The sequence below is a fragment of the Anas platyrhynchos genome, chromosome 6, assembly GCF_047663525.1.
Source record: "Anas platyrhynchos isolate ZD024472 breed Pekin duck chromosome 6, IASCAAS_PekinDuck_T2T, whole genome shotgun sequence".
NCBI classification, from domain to species: Eukaryota; Metazoa; Chordata; class Aves; order Anseriformes; family Anatidae; genus Anas; species Anas platyrhynchos.
Window position 1 is genome coordinate 23,612,305 of NC_092592.1, and position 17,438 is coordinate 23,629,742.

At 40.3% G+C, this 17,438-nt stretch overlaps 1 long non-coding RNA gene across 5 annotated transcripts in view; it reads right to left on the reverse strand.

Moving 5' to 3' along the window:
• LOC140002737 (uncharacterized) overlaps nucleotides 1–17,438 on the reverse strand; it is a 32,470-nt gene that overhangs the window by 14,872 nt on the left and 160 nt on the right. For 4 of the 5 annotated variants that reach the window (XR_011810043.1, XR_011810042.1, XR_011810041.1 and 1 more), the window contains exons 2-4: nucleotides 17,279–17,348; nucleotides 16,733–16,852; nucleotides 10,257–10,358 (exon numbers count right to left, since the gene is read on the reverse strand). This is a non-coding gene — a long non-coding RNA (uncharacterized lncRNA). Of the gene's footprint in view, nucleotides 1–592; nucleotides 9,795–10,256; nucleotides 10,359–16,732; nucleotides 16,853–17,278; nucleotides 17,349–17,438 lie in introns of those variants that run through there. The other variant, XR_011810044.1, reaches the window with a different exon arrangement.

Below are 17,438 nucleotides of genomic sequence, written 5' to 3' on the forward strand. Positions count from 1 at the left end.
AGTTCATGTGCGAGCTCAGATTACCGATGGGACCGCTCAGGGAACTGTGGACAACTGCATTCCCCTGACCGACCCCACTGAGACCCTAATCATCCCTAAAATTATGAACGGCTAAGTAAATACTAAAATCTGGATGAATTGGGAATTGAGAATATGCTTCCAACAAGGTCTAAAAGAAACCCCTATGGAATTTTTGGACCAACTCTGAAATGTAATGAAAATAAATAAATAAATAAATAAAACAAAACGGTTTGGACCTGGCTTCGGAGGACAAATTGACTAGCCTTTTTCTAGGGTAATCATTGGTCCCTGATTTCAACAGGAATAACGGGGACCTGGGGAATCTACTCTAGCGGATCCTCCACTGATTATAATGAAGCTAGGGGAGGAATGGAAGTGAAATTTCTTATTGAGATGGGGCAACGTATTCAGTTCTAAATCAAGCATTAATGCCTTCACAGAATTATTATGTTAGGGTAAAAGGTGTGTTGTGGTTTAACCCGGCTGGCAGCTAAACACCACGCAGCCGTTCGCTCCCCCTCCCCCTCCCTCTCTGGGACGGGGGAGAGAAATGGAAAGTGAAGCCCGTGAGTTGAGATAAAGACAGTTTAATAAGACAAAATAATAATAATAATAATAATAGTAATAATACAATGATGATAATAGTACCACTACTAATAATGTGTACAAACGAGTGATGCACAATGCAATTGCTCACCACCCGCTGACCAATGCCCAGCCTAACCCCGAGAGCAGTCCGGCCCCCTCCCCCCCGGCTAGCCACCCCTATGTATTGTTTAGCATGACGTCAGATGGTATGGAATACCCCTTTGGCTAGTTTGGGTCACCTGTCCTGGGTCTGTCCCTTCCCAGCTCTTACTGCAACCCCAGCCTGCCTGTTGGCAGGACAGAGCAAAAGGCTGAGATGTCCTTGGCTTAGTATAAGCACTGCTCTGCAACAATTAAAACATCAGGGTGTTATCAACACTCTTCTCATCCTAAGCCAAAACGTAGCATTCTACCAGCTACTAGGAAGAAAATTAACTCTGTCCTAACTGAAACCAGGACAAGGTGTAACCGAAAAGGCTTATTTTTGTGAACCTTTGAAGTACAAGTTAGGGAAACAATGGGGCATACACAGATTTTTATATACGCCTAACTCCTCATGGGCACCCTTAGGTAGAGATTTATTAGAGCAATTAGGAGCAGAAACTGTCGTTGAAAAAGGGAAAATGAAATTAAGAATAGGAGAAGAACAACTAATAAATGTGTTAAGCTTGGCACTAATACAAACTGACCCTAAAAGTGAAATACCTTTAGAGATCACAGATCAATATGTCCAGGAGTTTGGGCTACCGAAGTCCCTGGAAGAGCTAAAAATGTGACCTTAATAATTATTAAATTAAAGCCAGGAGAGAAACCCGTTAAGGTTAAGTAATATCCTTTGAGGATAGAAGATAGGAAAGGAATTAAAGAGATAATTGATAAATTTTTACAGTATGGATTATTGATTGAATGTGAATCAGAATACAATACACCCATATTGCCAATTAAAAAGGCAGATGAAAAAGCTATAGGTTAGTTCAGGATTTGAGGGCCATAAGTAAAATCACTGAGGATATACATCCAGTAGTGGCAAACCCTTATACTTTGCCGACTAAATTAAAGAATAGTCAAGTCTGGTTTACCGTACTGGATTTAAAAGACGCCTTCTTCTGCCTAGGCTTAGCCACAGAAAGCCAAAACCTATTTGCCTTTGAATGGGAAAATCCCAATTCAGGCAGAAAGACGCAGCTTACGTGGACATTACTACCTCAAGGATTCAAGAATAGCCCCACTATTTTTGGAAACCAATTAGCAAGGGAACTCGAAACATGGATGCCTCCAGACACTGAAGGTGCTTTGTTACAATATGTAGATGATCTCTTAATAGCTACCGAGACTAAAGGGAGCTGTATTCAATGGACTATAAGTTTTCTTAATTTTCTGGGTTTAAAATGGATATCAAGTCTCTTGACAGAAAGTCCAGCTGGCTCAACAAAGTGTGACCTATCTGGGATTTGAAATTTCGGGAGGACAACGAGAACTAGGAACTGAACATAAGGAAGTCATTTGCCGGACTCCAGAACCTCAAACGGTAAAGGAGCTACAAACCTTTTTAGGAATGACAGGTTGGTGTCGCCTTTGGATTTATAATTATGGACGATTGGTAAAGCCTCTATGTGAATTGATAAAGATTAACCAGTCAAAGTTAGTCTGGACTGGAGAAGCACAAAAAGTCTTTAAGCAACTTAAACAAGAATTGATGATTTTAAAATATCAAGCAATATTAGTAGAACAAGATGATGTGGGAATTGTGGTCATTAACATCGTAAATCCAGCTTCCTTCCTTAGTGGAACTCTGGATCAACCCATAACCCATGATTGTATAGAAACAATGGAGACTGTGTATTCTAATCGACCCGATCTTAAGGAAGAACTTTTAGAAGATGCTGACGAATCTTGGTATACTGATGGAAGCAGCTTTGTGAAACAAGGACAACGTAAGGCAGGGTACGCCATTACAACCACTCAACAGGTAATCAAGTCCAAACCATTACCCCCTGGGACGTCCACCCAGAAAGCAGAGACAATTGCTCTTATGCGAGCACTGGAACTAGCAGCAGGAAGGAAAATAAATATTTGGACAGATTCTAAATATACATTCGGCATGGTACATGCTCATGGAGCAATTTGGAAAGAAGAAATTTTAAAATTGTTAGAGGCTGTAAAACAACCAGAAAAGGTAGCTATCATGCATTGTCAGGGACACCAAAAGGGGAACACTGATTTTGAAATTGGAAATCGATTGGCAAAGGCTAAGCGGGCAGCTGAAATAACTGAGGTGAAGGCATTGTCTTTGATACCAGATGGTAAAATCCAAACTATATCCAAATTATACAAAAGAAGACTTAAAATTAATTGAAGATTTGAAAGGTAAAATGAAACCAGATGGACGAGTATATTTAAAAGATAACCACATAATAATACCCTCTAATTTGACATGGCTCATAGTTCTTACAGAACACAATAAAACACATTGGGGAGCTGGCACACTGCATAAGAGCCTGAGTCAGATATTAGTGGAACAAAATTTATATACAACAATAAAACAAGTAACTCAACAATGTAGCATTTGCTTACACAATAACCCCAATACCAAGAATAGAATAAAATTCAGAATAATCAGTAAAGGAAATTATTCGGGGCAACTGTGGCAAATTGATTTTTCCGAACTCCCTAGAAAAGGGGGGTATTGTTATTTACTGGTTCTGACTGACATGATTTCAGGAAGGCCTGAAGCCTTTCCCTGTCGAACAAACAAAGCAAGAAGAAGTGGTTAAAGTCTTGTTAAATGAAATAATACCATGCTTTGGGATTCTAGTAGCCATGTCTTCTGATAGAGTTTCACATTTTTGTGTGCAAGTGGTACAACAGTTAAGTAAGATTCTAAAGATATTCTAAAGACAACTGCATACTCTTTATAGACCGCAGGCAAGTGGACAGGTAGAAAAAATGAAACATTTAATTAAACAACAAATAGCTAAAATCGGACAAGAATCTAATTTGTCATGACCTCAATCCCTCCCTTTAGCATTACTTAGAATTTGAGTTAAACCTAGAATAAAAGGGAATTTGAGTCCCTTTGAAATCTTACATGGAAGGCCGTATCCATTTCTATTTAGTGGAGAGGATCGAACGCAGTTAGGATTAGAATATTTATATGCATATATAACTGAACTTCAGAAATAATTAAAGTACATAAATTTGTTCTCAGGACCTGGGCTAGACGATTGGATCAACCAATCCACCCTTTTAAGCTCAGGGATTATATATATATGTAAAGACTTTTTCAGGACAACCCCTAGAGGAAAAACGGAAGGAAAGTGGACGGGACCATACCAGGTATTACTGACAACACACACCGCCATTAAGATTAAGGAGCAAGCAGCTTGGATCCACGATTCAAGGGTGAAGAAGGCCCTGGCGAGGATATGGACCACGACCCCAATTGGACCAGCAAAATTGCGTTTTTCCAGATCCTAATGATTGTGGGGGTGTGGTTGTCAGATTTGGGATGGGCAACTTGGGACGAGAACTTACACCTGACCTTAATACAAACTGTATCTCAAGTGATTAATAAGACGAACTGTTGGGTATGCACCCATCTGCCAGAGCATGGGAATACGGGTATATCGTTAATTGGGATTCCCTTGCCTGCAAACTTATCTTGGACTAATTTGTGGGAAAACACATCTTGGGGTCAAAAAAATATGAAGAAGTTTTGGAACTAGAAGTTAGTAGCTTTGTGCCATTGGAATCTTACTATGTATGTGTACAAAGGTGTAACCCGCCTAAGGGTATGGGAAAACAGGATTGTATAAATACGGGTACTACTTATGTGGGAAATCAGACATCTTGTAATCAAACAATTGATATTAGTACAACTAGCAGTTGGGCAAATTCAACCAGCTGGCCAGTTCCAGAAGGAAAAGGGTGGTATTGGCTATGCAATGATACAGCCCGTAAGGTCTTGCCCGAGAACTGGATCTTGGAGCAGTAGTCCCCAGTATGACAGTACATGATGTAGTGCCTCGAGGTTACTTGAGAAATCATATCTGGAGAATCAGACAAAAATTAACAATCCATTGATAAAGAGACACACCGCTTTTCATAGTTTTGTTCGATGGTTTATCACATGGTTAGGAGTGAGTGAATTGGAAAAGGCAATAGTTAATATTTCTGCAATTATAGAGAAGTTAGAAAACAAAACTCTGGATGCTATAAAGGCTCAACAAGAAGAGATATCTAGTTTATCACAGGTAGTATTACAAAATCGGATGGCCCTAGACTTGTTACTGGCCGCTCAAGGGGGAGTCTGTACAGTAATAAATACAAGTTGTTGTATGTATGTAGATCAGAGTGGAAGGATCTCTACCGACCTGGAAGAAATATGGAAGCAGACAAGGGTCCTACCTGAGATCAGTAAAGATGATCTTTCATGGAGTTTTAGTGAAATATGGAATAAGTTAACCTCCTGGTTGCCCAACTTCCAATGGTTGAAACAAGTGTTCACTGCTCTAATCACATTAGTAGTGTTAGGAATATTTGTGTGCATGTTGTTTAGATGCCTGCTTTGTTGTGTTACTGTATATAATGAAAGTATCTGATGCAAAAGAATTTGCATGGGAAAAGAAAAGGGGGGATTGATTAAGGAGGTATTGGGGAGGCATTGGGGAGGCAAGGACAATCCCCAGACATGGACTGTATATCTCGAAACAAGACACTGGAACTCATGATAAGGAAGCGGCAGACGGACAGAGAAACAAATGTAAGGACTATAAATCTCAAAACTGGACATTGGAATTCATTATAAAGATACAACAAACGGAAGAATTGGCAACAACCAGCTCTCGCAATTAAGAAACGTGCCAATTCAGCAGATTCCTGACCAAAGGTGAAAAGTACACTGTGAGGAAGACTCGGGGTCTTCCTCCCAGAGACCCCTGCCCACGTCCCAAAGACCCCTGCCCACAATTGTTGGAAGGCTCTACGCAGGCGCAAGGTGCCAAAAGGCTAATTAGCATGAGAAGCGAGGGAAGGCGGGGATAGGTAATGCATATGTATAGGCGCTTGTAGAATATTGATAGATTGATCGTATAAATTCAAGACTGCTTTCCGCTCTGGGTATGCACGATAGGTGGAGAGATCCCCCGTGCATCCAGCGCTGCAATAAAGAATATACCACTTAAAGGAATTTTGGCTTCGATCTTTGAATCAAAAGTGTGGAACGAAATGTTGGTAAAATACAGTCTAGGTCTTCACTAAGAGACCTACTCAGTTGTTTTTCCCGACTGCAATGATTACTACACGTGCACACAAGCATTAAGCATACAGCCCTGTTACAAAGGATTTTCTTCAGGACATATTTTGTGTCATACGCTTAAAAGTCTGGACGGACTCAGAAGTCTGGGAGGCTGTAGTTTTCCTCACCTTTCCAGGCGAGGCCTGCTCCATGACATAGTGTTGTGGTTCCCCTTAAGGGCTACTGACTTGCATTGTTGGTAGTGGGAAATCCCTCAGCTTCTGAGCTTCTGTCATCTGTGGTTAGCATCTCTATTGCAGTGGTTTCAGTGTCCTACCTCTGTCACTGCTGGAGATGCATGTTCTTCTCCAGTTCTTCAGCCATAAACTATCTCTCATCTTCATGTACCCACCCTAAGAATTGTACTGCTAATGTTAGGTTTCAATACGTAGTTTACCAGTTTAGGTTTCTGTGCTGCTTCCTTTACATACTTTTCAATTAATTTAAGTAATCAAAATTCTTCTGAACTATCTAAAGTCAAAAGCTAGACTACCTTCTGAACATTCATATACTGGCACCTTGTGTGTGCAATGCTTTATTTTTTTTTTCAGTTTTCTTGTAGATAGTCAGAAAATTCAACTGTTTGAGCAGATGCACAGAGTAACCAAAGGCTCCATATTCTTTCATTTCACTGCAAGTACGTAATTCCTATCCAGCTGTAATTCATAGCCAGTGACTCTAATAAAGCTGAGCTTCATTCAGCACCTGATTTGCTGCTGGTTCAGTACCACATCCCATCTGTGGTCCATCTGGCTTCTACAAGAAACCCTCTATTTTTTTTTTTCTATTGTACAGTTTCACGCAGCAGGATTTCATGGAAAGGGAGGAAGTTCAGAGTTGACCTAAATCTTCTGTGGAAGTCAATAGGAATAGGATTTCTTGCTGCAGTTAAAGCTGCACGCTCTTTAAAGCCTACCTTGGCTTGTAAAGCCAGATGTGCCAGCTCAAGAGGAGTTCATAGGTGAAATTGTTAAATGGATGTCTAGTGCTGTTCCTAGGTAAATGTGTTTGTAACAACGTTTAAGACTTCCTCCTCAAACTTGTCTCAGAGAAGTGCAGAATTATTTATGACAGCTGTATATTTACAGAAGTGGCATCAGTTTCACCATTAAATTCTATGGAGTCCCATGAAGTGAAACCATTTTACAAAGTCTGTCAGAAGCTGTCAGCAAGCACAATGTCTCACAGGCACGTAAATAAGGCCTTTAGCCTTGTTTCAGCTGTGTAGTCTTATGTATACGCATGCAAACATCAGAAACTGCAACAGAAGACTACCAGAACACCACTATCTAGATAAGTCCATCAGTCCCCTAGTAATATTGAGTCTTACCTAGTTCTCTAGTCAAACACTGCTATGTTTTGTCTTCCCTGTTGTTTTTGTCAATTTTAACAACAGAAAATGTTATTTATCGTAAACTGATTATATCTATAGGTCATTTTAGTGAAAACTTAAAACTGTGGTTTCAGGATTGAGATAAAGCATTGGTTCGTATGTACTGATGCCTACTGTAACCTGTTTATCTCTTGCTGCAGGCTAACTTTTCAGAGGAGTTTACGCACTAATCCTTCATCTTATTTACAAGCGAAATTCACACTGAAAAATTCATTAGGCAGAAATAGAGTTTCTCCAAGGTTTAAGAGAAAACATAGGATATCAGTTTCTCTAAGGAAGAGTTTGTTTCTGAAATTGCTCATTTTAATACTTAGAGATTCACAGTAAGCTGAATTTTTATTTTTCTCCAGAGATGTTGACCCAAAACAAAAACTATTCCTCTAGAGGGATTTAAAACATGTTTCAAGTAAGTGCTATAAACTTGTTCTATTTTTGAGTGAATAAGGACTCTCCTGAGAAACAAACTTGGGGTTATTTTACAACCTAAAAATACCAAATTGTACAACAGAATGTCTCGTGATCAAATTGCAAAATGAAACACTGTGACTTGAATTGATTAGTGACTGATCAGTTACAACTTGCAAATTATTTGCAAATATTTCTGTTCCAGAAGACTGCAAGTTATTGACAGTGTGACATTGGAGGCAAAGGCTTTGGAGGGGTGAGAGTAAACTACTTGTTCCAGGAGATGTTAACATCAGTATTGGACACTTCAAGACACATTTAATTACACAACAGAAGCACTATTTTTAAAATAGCATTTTTACTATGAGAACAGCCTAATTACTGGCTTCCGCTGTACAAAAAAAAAAATAAAAAATTTCTGCTAGTCTATCAATCTAGCAGAAATTGTATCCACGGCAGTTTGTCTATTAATCTAGCAATGTTTTGGATTGGCTGATTAGCAGTCAAACTTACATTTCATCAGACAGAACATGCTGTCTTCCATTTGATATGGCAGGGCCCTGGAAAGACTCCTCCTTCAAGCTACTTATTGAAACCAGGATCCATTTCAGTTTTTTGTTGTTGTTGTTTGTTTGTTTTGTTTGTTTCTTAAAAACAACAATAAACCAAAAAAAACCAACCTTGCTTGCAGTTTCAACAACTTAACTCATCAGTATTAGCTTCCTTTGCTGAAGCTCCTTGAGCCTACTAGAAACACACATTTTCAGCCCACCAACATCTTGTTGATCTGCTTGTAACATTCAGTGAAAAGCTACTGATTTATCTTTGCCTGTACATCCACCTAAGTTATGGCTGTTACCACTGTGATCAAAGTTCTAGGCACACAGGTTACTGACCTCCAAACACACTGTTTGAAGCCCTTGTTTGACATAATCTGTGCTATTCTCTATGTCAATAGTTATTCGATCCGTTGTCTACTTCATTTACAACTGAACAAAAGCAAAGGAATAGAAACTACTAGTCAAGGCACTGCTCTTAAGCCATTTTCCAGTTGCAGTGCTGCCTAATAAGAGGCTAGTGTTCCCAAGTCTGTGGTCTGTGTTCTCTTCCCATCATAAGCATGCATCAGTGTTAGCTGTGGTTTTGTCAGATGAGACTGGCATTATGATATATACCTTATAAGCTGTAGCAAAAGGGGAAAAACAAACACAAAAGAAGGGGCAGGGGGAGGAGGAATGGAGAGGGAGAGAGAGTTGTGACCAGCAGCCTTTCACAGCTGCTTTTTAAGGAAGCATTTGTTGGGGAACTACTGTGAAGTTGCATACTCCTTGTCTTTCATTTATGCTTTAGTAATTCCTCCTCGCGCTCTCTTCCTCTTCTCTGATGCAGAGAAGATAAGTAAGCAGCACTCTCTGGAAACATCCAGAACAGTATCTACAGCATGGGGGCTCAAGCAAAGTGGATCTGGGCTGGATAACTAAGGCCATACTTGGGAAGAGGTGTAGCAGTGCCAAGCTGTGCTGTCATCTCCACCCATTTTGTGACAGAGCACAGTTGGCAGTGACCCCACCATTTTGGCTGGTATCACTGTGTGTTCAGAATCGTGAAATTACCAGAATACCACTATAAATTCTATTACTATCTGCAGGCTAAACTAACTGATAAAAAGCAAGCTTACTAAAACTAAAAAAAATGGTTTTCTAGGAGTAGATCCTAGCTAATATTCCAAATGGTGATGGCCTAACAGGAACGCATGCAGTCAGTAATGCCCAGTATGTTTAGCCTTACAGAAGTCCACAATATGGAAAGCACTGTTCTTCCAAATTACCAAACAGTGTGTTCAGGCAAAAAGAACGTGGAGTTATTTGCTCAGACATAAAGCTTATCATTATTGAGGTTAGGACTCCATTCCATTCTCTCCTAAATTGTCTTAGGATAAGCTATACCAAAACTGAACCATATCAAGCACAACTCCCACAAGGCATTTAGGTTCTTATTGATACAACACTGCGCGTCTCCATAAAGGGAATTTTACTGAGGTACTGTGTAGGAAAGGAATTTGCAGGTGGCTCCGCACTGTTTCACACGTCCCTGGATTAGAGATAATGAGGAAACAAGCAGTAGAAGCAAAAGCTTGAGCAAGGTCGAGATAAAACTGGCTACAGTGTTAAAGATGAGCTTTGGGGCAGTGGCTAATTGCTGGCAGGCTCCAGGTACGTGTCTGAGGGTCTCTAACCAATTGTATGGCAGATTCGGGCACGTGGACAGCGCATGGGGCTACAGGGAAAGTATATGTAGTAGTGAAAATGGGCAATAAACGCCTTCTGTTCAAGAGCCATCAGGAGTTCATGTCTTGCATCCCTTCAGTACTGTATTGACCCCAAGCAAAGATGGGATGGATCCTCCCATCTTCCCCATATCAACGTTCTCCATTATATTCATCAAACAATTTGTTAAGAACTTTGGTGTGAGAAGTTTATTCACAGGAATGTTCCTGTGATAAGGCTTTAATGAACCACTGTTTACAGTTTCCAGATGCAAATAAATACCTACCACGCTAGATTTTTCTTGTCCAAGTCCAGTGCTGAGATTCTCAGTGGCCATGTTAAAGGCTGCTTTAGACACCCAGTTGCCAGCTATACCATCCACCTAAAACTGAAAACAAAACATCAGATAAGCAATTTTGGCATGTGCAGCACATTCTCAAGCAGCACTATGACATAATGTGTAGGCTACAGCTATATTTGTTATATCTGAAATCAAGCCTCATGTTTATTTGCAACATCTGATTAAAACAATAATAATACTACAGCATCTATTTCTGAGTCATTTGTCTTGGGTAATTTATTTACTGAGAGCATGAGTCACACAGTTAGAAATGAGTCATTCTCTAACTTTATATTAATCTTACCCTTAGCATCACAGAATTCCTCCTTACCCATAAATTGTTGCATGCTTTGGTTCTTTTCACAATGCCAGAATGCTGGTTTATATAGAATATTTAGGTTAGCTGTTGGAACAAGTATCTTCACTTTATGTAATGCCATTCACCCAGAAAGATCTTATGATGATTTATAAATGTGTGTATTTTCAAACGTGTATGAAGATTGAGTTTTTTGTATTCTTTGTTGCACCCATATATATGGTATGGTATTCTCATGGTAGCATGAGAACACATGGCAACTTTATAGAGGAGCACCTGATTGGAACTGCAAGCAAATCCTTCAGTCTTTTGAAACAGCACAGGGGAAATTGAGAAACATCAAGGTTTCACTGGCAATGGAATCTGGCCATTTACGTCTCTGTTTTTGCAAAATTGGGTTTACCTTCTGAGAGTCAGATCAGCCAGAGCTTGGCAAAACTCACCATTTTGGTGGAAACCTTTCAGTTTCCTCAGATTAGCTGCGTGCAAACTCTGAGTAAGGAAGCCTGGCCTGTTTGAAAACTTCACTCATCCTTGGCTGGAGCATGTTGTGACAGCATGAGGCAGAACAACATCAAATTAAGAACTCTACGTTGAACTACACTTGGAAATTCTCTACCTGCACAAGTCCGGATATGCCCAAAGGTAAGTATATCAGGCTGCATATTTGTATATCCAGCCAGCATATTTGACTTCTGGTTGAAGAACTGCCAAAGATGCAACTTGACAAGCAGCGTAGCCAATCTCTGAGGGCCTAACAGAACAGAAGCAGCCTGGCCCTCCTGTCCCACCAGCATTTCTGCCTGCTCTTCTGCTGCCCCAGAACTTGTTTGTCCATGCAGATCTGCTTGTCAGTCTGGCTGAAAATAATGGTTTAAGAATGTGTTTAAACAATTATCTGTTCATTAACCTTCCTTTTGAGAAGCAACTGAGACTCCGTGCCTATTTATCACATTTAACCTGCCGGCCCACTTTCAGGGAAGATGGCTGTGTTTCTCTTCAGCACTGCATGGCACAAACCCAGGTCCTTTCTCTCAGGAGTACAACTCCACACAGGACAGACGTTTGACATGTATTAAACTCCCTGCCTTTTCTCTTTCCTACAGGATAGGCACTGTGCATCCTGATAGACTACTAAAATACAGGCTTTAGAAGAGTAGAAGGAAAAAAAAAGAGATGACTTCACACAGAAACAGGAAATGCCCTGGGTCATTTTCTATTGTCGAAGAACCATTACTTTCAAGTGCTTTAGAGATAAGTCACTGGTTGAGAAATTTGTTTTCTAAATGTGCCTTCTTTGCTTTCTATCATGTTGTAGGATAACTGTGTCACTTAATACTACACGTTTTACTTTTATATCTAAACTAAGAGGCTAGTAAAGAAAGCAAGGTTCCTCCTGGGCAATTCAGGTTGTGGTCACGTTGTTTAGCTGTACCAAGCAGAATAACAGCACTTCCAGAACAAGAATTTAACCTATGCCTGAAACAATTCTGAGCACTTTTCTCCTCTCTTTCCAGGAAGCCCAAATCCAACATGTGAAGGTCAGTGGCGTGACTATTCCACTTCATCCACATCTTCACATGGGGTCAAGGAGAAGCCCAGAGTGCCCAACGCCATGATGACATTCAGAGGAACAGTACGTAACGCCAGAGAACAGCACTAGCTTCTGAGGTCAAGACAGACAGGGGTGCTGCCAAGAATAAATGCAGCTATGTCCTGGGTATAAGAGCCAGACCGATGAGTAATACTACACTGAAATACTGTAGTGGCTGCACTGTAACATATCCTGCTCCTTGGATTTAGCCCGTCTTACATAAGCAGTAATCTTCTGGCCCCGGAACCTCATCTTTTTGAGACACCTCATATTTTTGAGATACTGCAGCATCCAGTCTTGCAGCTTCTGCATGAAACTAATAAATACGCATATATCTTAAGAAATATCTTGGCATTCAGCCAGTTTTACTACTTCTGCATTGCACTGTTCTGGGTTTGTATTGACCTCGTGCTCTAATGTACTTCTTACTAAGTTTCTAGTAAAATGACAGAACAACGGGTGAAAATGTGATCATCAATAGAATGACTTCTTTCGGTAAAATTTTCTGGGGCTGTTCTGAGGGCTCTGGAATCATTAGACCGCTACGTATAGCCTAAAATGTATGTAACACTGCAAAAGAAGAAGCAGTATTCTCAAAAAAGTCATCCTAAGGATTAAAGCTTGAGTTCCTTGCAATATGAATAATTGCCATAAGAAGCTTAGAACTGAAATAGAACTTCTGAAACCTCTATTAGAAAAACAAAACAAAACAAACAAACAAACAAACAAACAAAAAAAACCAAAGATATATTTCATTTTAGGAAAGTCAGTCCTCAGATTTTAACATTAAATTATGATTACCTATATTTATATTTGAACAGCTCTATGGCTGATTGAAAAAGAATCAGCAACACATCAAGATAAATAAAACTTTACTAATTACATCTGGAATTCATCCCCAGTCCTTCACCTGGAGACTACAAGCCAACACACAATCTGCAAAGAAAATAATTAATACACTGTAGCGCAAAATGCAGCAACAGGCCTAGTCCCAGACCTGAGTTAGAAAGATACTACGCAAATATTTGCAGAACTTAGGCCCAGGTTTAGAAAAAAAATACAAAGGCATTTCAGGGAACCAACAAGATTTGGATTCACACTTAAAACACATGTTCATGAAATCTAAGCAGCATGTACAGACAACATTTTATGAAGCAGCGAGCATGCCTAGACTGTGTCTGTCCTTCTGTATCAACAATGCTATCCAACAATTTTTAAACAAGAAGGAAGGCAAAAACCTTGTCCAGTGGCAGTTAAAGGTGTAAGATCGTGGTGTAAGGATCCCACATCCTGGGATAAAGGTGTGAAGACAGAGAAGTTGGTGTGAGTTTTGCCACTCAGCAGATGATTCAATTTACCATTCCCACTGCAAAACCACTTCTTATGGTATCTCCTGAGACATCAGCATCATGTTGATTAGGAGGGAAGAATATTATATGTCTAGTCAATACTATCAATATTTCTGTTTGTGGATTCTCTGCCTACATCCCCAATTACGTAATTTCCAGTAACTCAAAAGTACCCAGCTTACATGATGCAGTGCAATCTTAACACAAAATGAGACAGTGTCCTGGAACTGGCTGAGTTAGTGTTAATGCTGCAGGATACGCCACAAATGTCCCAGAAGTTTTACTTATCAACCAATTCTATGGAAAAGCCATCTATGCAGATTTGTTCTTAATAACAATAATCACTTAATTTAAGAGCAGTCCTTTTTTCTTGTGTAACTACATTTTTACAAAATACTTTGACTGTGTATTTTAAACAATTGTTTTAATATTCACAACAGACATGGTAAACACCTGATAACCAACTACACCATTTGCTACGTGACTATGAATAAGTCAGACAAAACAACTGATATATTAACATGACAAATACTTGTGTCAATGCAAAAACATATTTCCCCATTTTCTCCAGCTAAGGCCACTTTTGCTATAATACTGACTAATATGGTATTGTGTTGCTTGGCCTGATCAACTGACTGATGTCCAAATGCTTCAGCTCCTTTCAGCACTAAAGCAACAAATCCTTAGCCACCGTAGTGGTCTTGAGGTATTTGTTGCCAGTTGTAGAAAGACCCTAGAAAAGGCAGAACAACAGCCAGTATAGAACAAGGCACTTTGTTACATGTGCTCATTAAAGGGTTGTTCAAATTAAAATAATCTAAGAAGCTAAGTACCCTCATATAGTTGGTAACCATTTCAAAATGCTAGATCAGACCTTCAAAGCAGTGATTGTTTTTTTTTCTGTAGTACGATAATATAAATAATTTTGAGATGTTTTCAGTTACAAAATTAAATGGTTGATTACAGCTTAAATGATCTTTTTAGTTCAACAGAGAATTGTGAAATAAAGGACAGAACGAGTAATGAGAGGGTAGAGGGAGAAACAGGAAGAATTAGTGACAGCTTCTTTGTCTCAGCTGCACTCTTAAAAAACACTTTAGTTAAAAAAGATTAACTAAGTCTGGAGTTACACAACTGAACAAAATAATCTCAGAAAATACACTCCAAACCTTCTCCTACGTAAGGCAATACATTGCCGCTCAACGAGTAATACTATCTTTATCATACACGAGTTTTTAAATAGAACTTCAAAGACTTAAAACCAGCGTGCTGATCACACGCAGCACACAAAACACAGGCATGGGACCAGCTGGCCAGGCTGCAGCTGAGCACAGCGTGCACACCATGTGGCATCCAGACAAGCCATCTTAACTCCGCTGTGCCCCCAGCCGTGGGCCAATTGGGCTGGGGCCAATTCACCCCAGGGCAGCATGCTGAGCCACTGGGCACCCCGAGGGAACAGCCACTGGGGAACTGGGGGAAAGGGAAGAGGCTCTGACCACCCAGCCCAGCCCCGGTGCTGTCACCTGCTCTGTCTGGCAGTCTGTCGTGGCTGACTGAGGGAAGAAATGCTGTGTAAGTCTGCACTGGACAGCCACCAAACTTGCTGGTTTTCAGGTGACCGCCTCCGTGCTCCAGGGATGAAGGGAGAGCTCGGGCAGGCATACCCTGAAGCACAAAATTGCACTGAAGAATCCAAGCCATTTTTCTCTTCTGTTTGTGCCTTTAATGCTAGTCTCAAGGTTCCAGGCACCAGGAGACCATCTTCCACGGAAAACCAAATTGAGACGTTGTAAGGAATGAGCAAGAGGCAAAGTAAAGAAGTGAGTTGGTCATAGCAAAATGGTATGGAACAAACTGGGAATTGAAAGCCCAAGGATATAGCTTGTTGCTTAGAAGGTATGGTGAAGGAAAACATACCTATGGCACTAAAGAAAAATAAAAAGCAAATGAACAGCCTGCAAAGTGTCGAGTTCATAAAATTAGCTGCGTACACATGAGAAATTTTGTCACCTGAAGGCAAATGATTGGGGTGGGACAGTGAGGGTACTTCTTCATAGGTTCAAATTCAGGGCAGTGTGAAATGCTTCCACAACTGTGCAAATGACAAGATCAATAACAAGCACTGCCCTGAAGGATGGGGTGAAAAGGGGCTCATGCAGCAACTACCAAGAAGATAACTCAAGAATCACACCATTTTCTGCTAAGACACCTGTGACAATAACCAGGAGCTTTCTGTGCCAATGAGCTCCAAACTAACCCTCACAGGAGGACTTTCCCAGCAACCAGACTGGAAAGGAAGCCTGTCTCTGTGAGCCAAACGCGGGAGAAGAACAGTGGACCCAGGACAATGACGGGATACTGAAGTACTTTGTTAATTCCCTGGGGAAGGTGAGTTGACTACAAAGGTACTGGAGCCAATCCTGGTTTGGCTGCTGCTCGGATGTGCTGAAGGGTTCTGGGCCAAGTCCCAGCTGTGCTGACTGTGTCTCTAATTACTTCTGACAGCTATGTAAAAGCCAACTGAGATAAGCTGTCTCACAAGGCATCTTATTACTCAGATGAGTAAACTATCCACAACTTTTGAACCCTGTCCCAAATACAAGCAGCCTATGTTTCCAAGGATAATGGGGAGAGTTCTAAAAAGTCATTTATAAAAATCTTACCCCCTTGTGGAGTGACAACTTTGCTCCACAAGTTACAGAGAATTTGAAAAGAACATAATCAAATTTCAGAAGGCAATGAGTTAATAGTTTTGGCAGCAGGTATTTGTTGTAACTGGCTGTCCTTGCACAAACCACTTAAGGAGACTATATTGGTAGAATGCCATAACGTTTATTTACATAGATGGTGTTTCATCATCTTTCACGCCAAAACAGGCTGGGTTGGTTATGCTGATCTAATGTTTTCTTTATCACAGTTTGTGTAAGGTTAGGAGCGCATGTTAAATTGTATTTTAGTTTGCTCTTTTAGAATGATGATGACATCCCTTTGAGATACTAGGTTAAGTTATGCAGCATGTGCAGTTTAATAAAAATAGCTTCAGAAATCTAGTGTTCAAACAAAACCAAAATGTTGCTCGTAGCATATCCTTTGCTATGCTCCTCACCTTAGCAAGAAAAAAAATTCTGATGGAAATAGTGCAACGTTGTTCAAAACATACCTTGCAAAATATTCTGAGAGATCTTCAGCTTTCCTTCCCAGCAAGTGGAAGAGAAGAACTTTCAGGTTTGCCCCAGAAGCAATTTCTTCCCTTTCTTTGACAGCTGTTCTCAGTCCCCTCCTGAAAGGAACACAGGTTGTTTGGAATTAGCTGAGTTCAGTAACTTCTGTTCACAACAGAAACCAGGATACTTTTAAAAAATTAGACTCAAAGAGTCTAAAAGAGCTTTTTCGCTTATGTTTAGCAAACGATTTCAAATTCAAAGTTACATCATTTTGTGCTGTTAAAACAGAGCAACTCTTGCAAAATGGCCTGCATCCAAACCCAGATCCAATACACATCTTTTGCTGATGACACAGCCTCTGTTTAAAGAACGATGGGACTATGGGATGTAAGGCAACCTCATCAAAGCTTGATACAAGATACAAGACCTGCGTAGACTGTTTATTTATTTATTTATTTATTTTTACAGAATTCCTTGCGCTTACACGGCGCTCTTTCATCCAAATGAAAAACAAACCTCTGGGTTCGGTAGTTACGACTTGCCTTTTCCTTTTATTCCAAGGCACAGCAGACAGCCGGTCCTCGTTAGCGTTCAAAGCACCCCTGAGTGAGCCTGAGGAGAAACGTGTGGCGATTGCTGTTAGCGAGAGCTGCAGTCGGTTACCACGAGAGCCGTACGTTACCATTATAAGCGCTGTGCGTT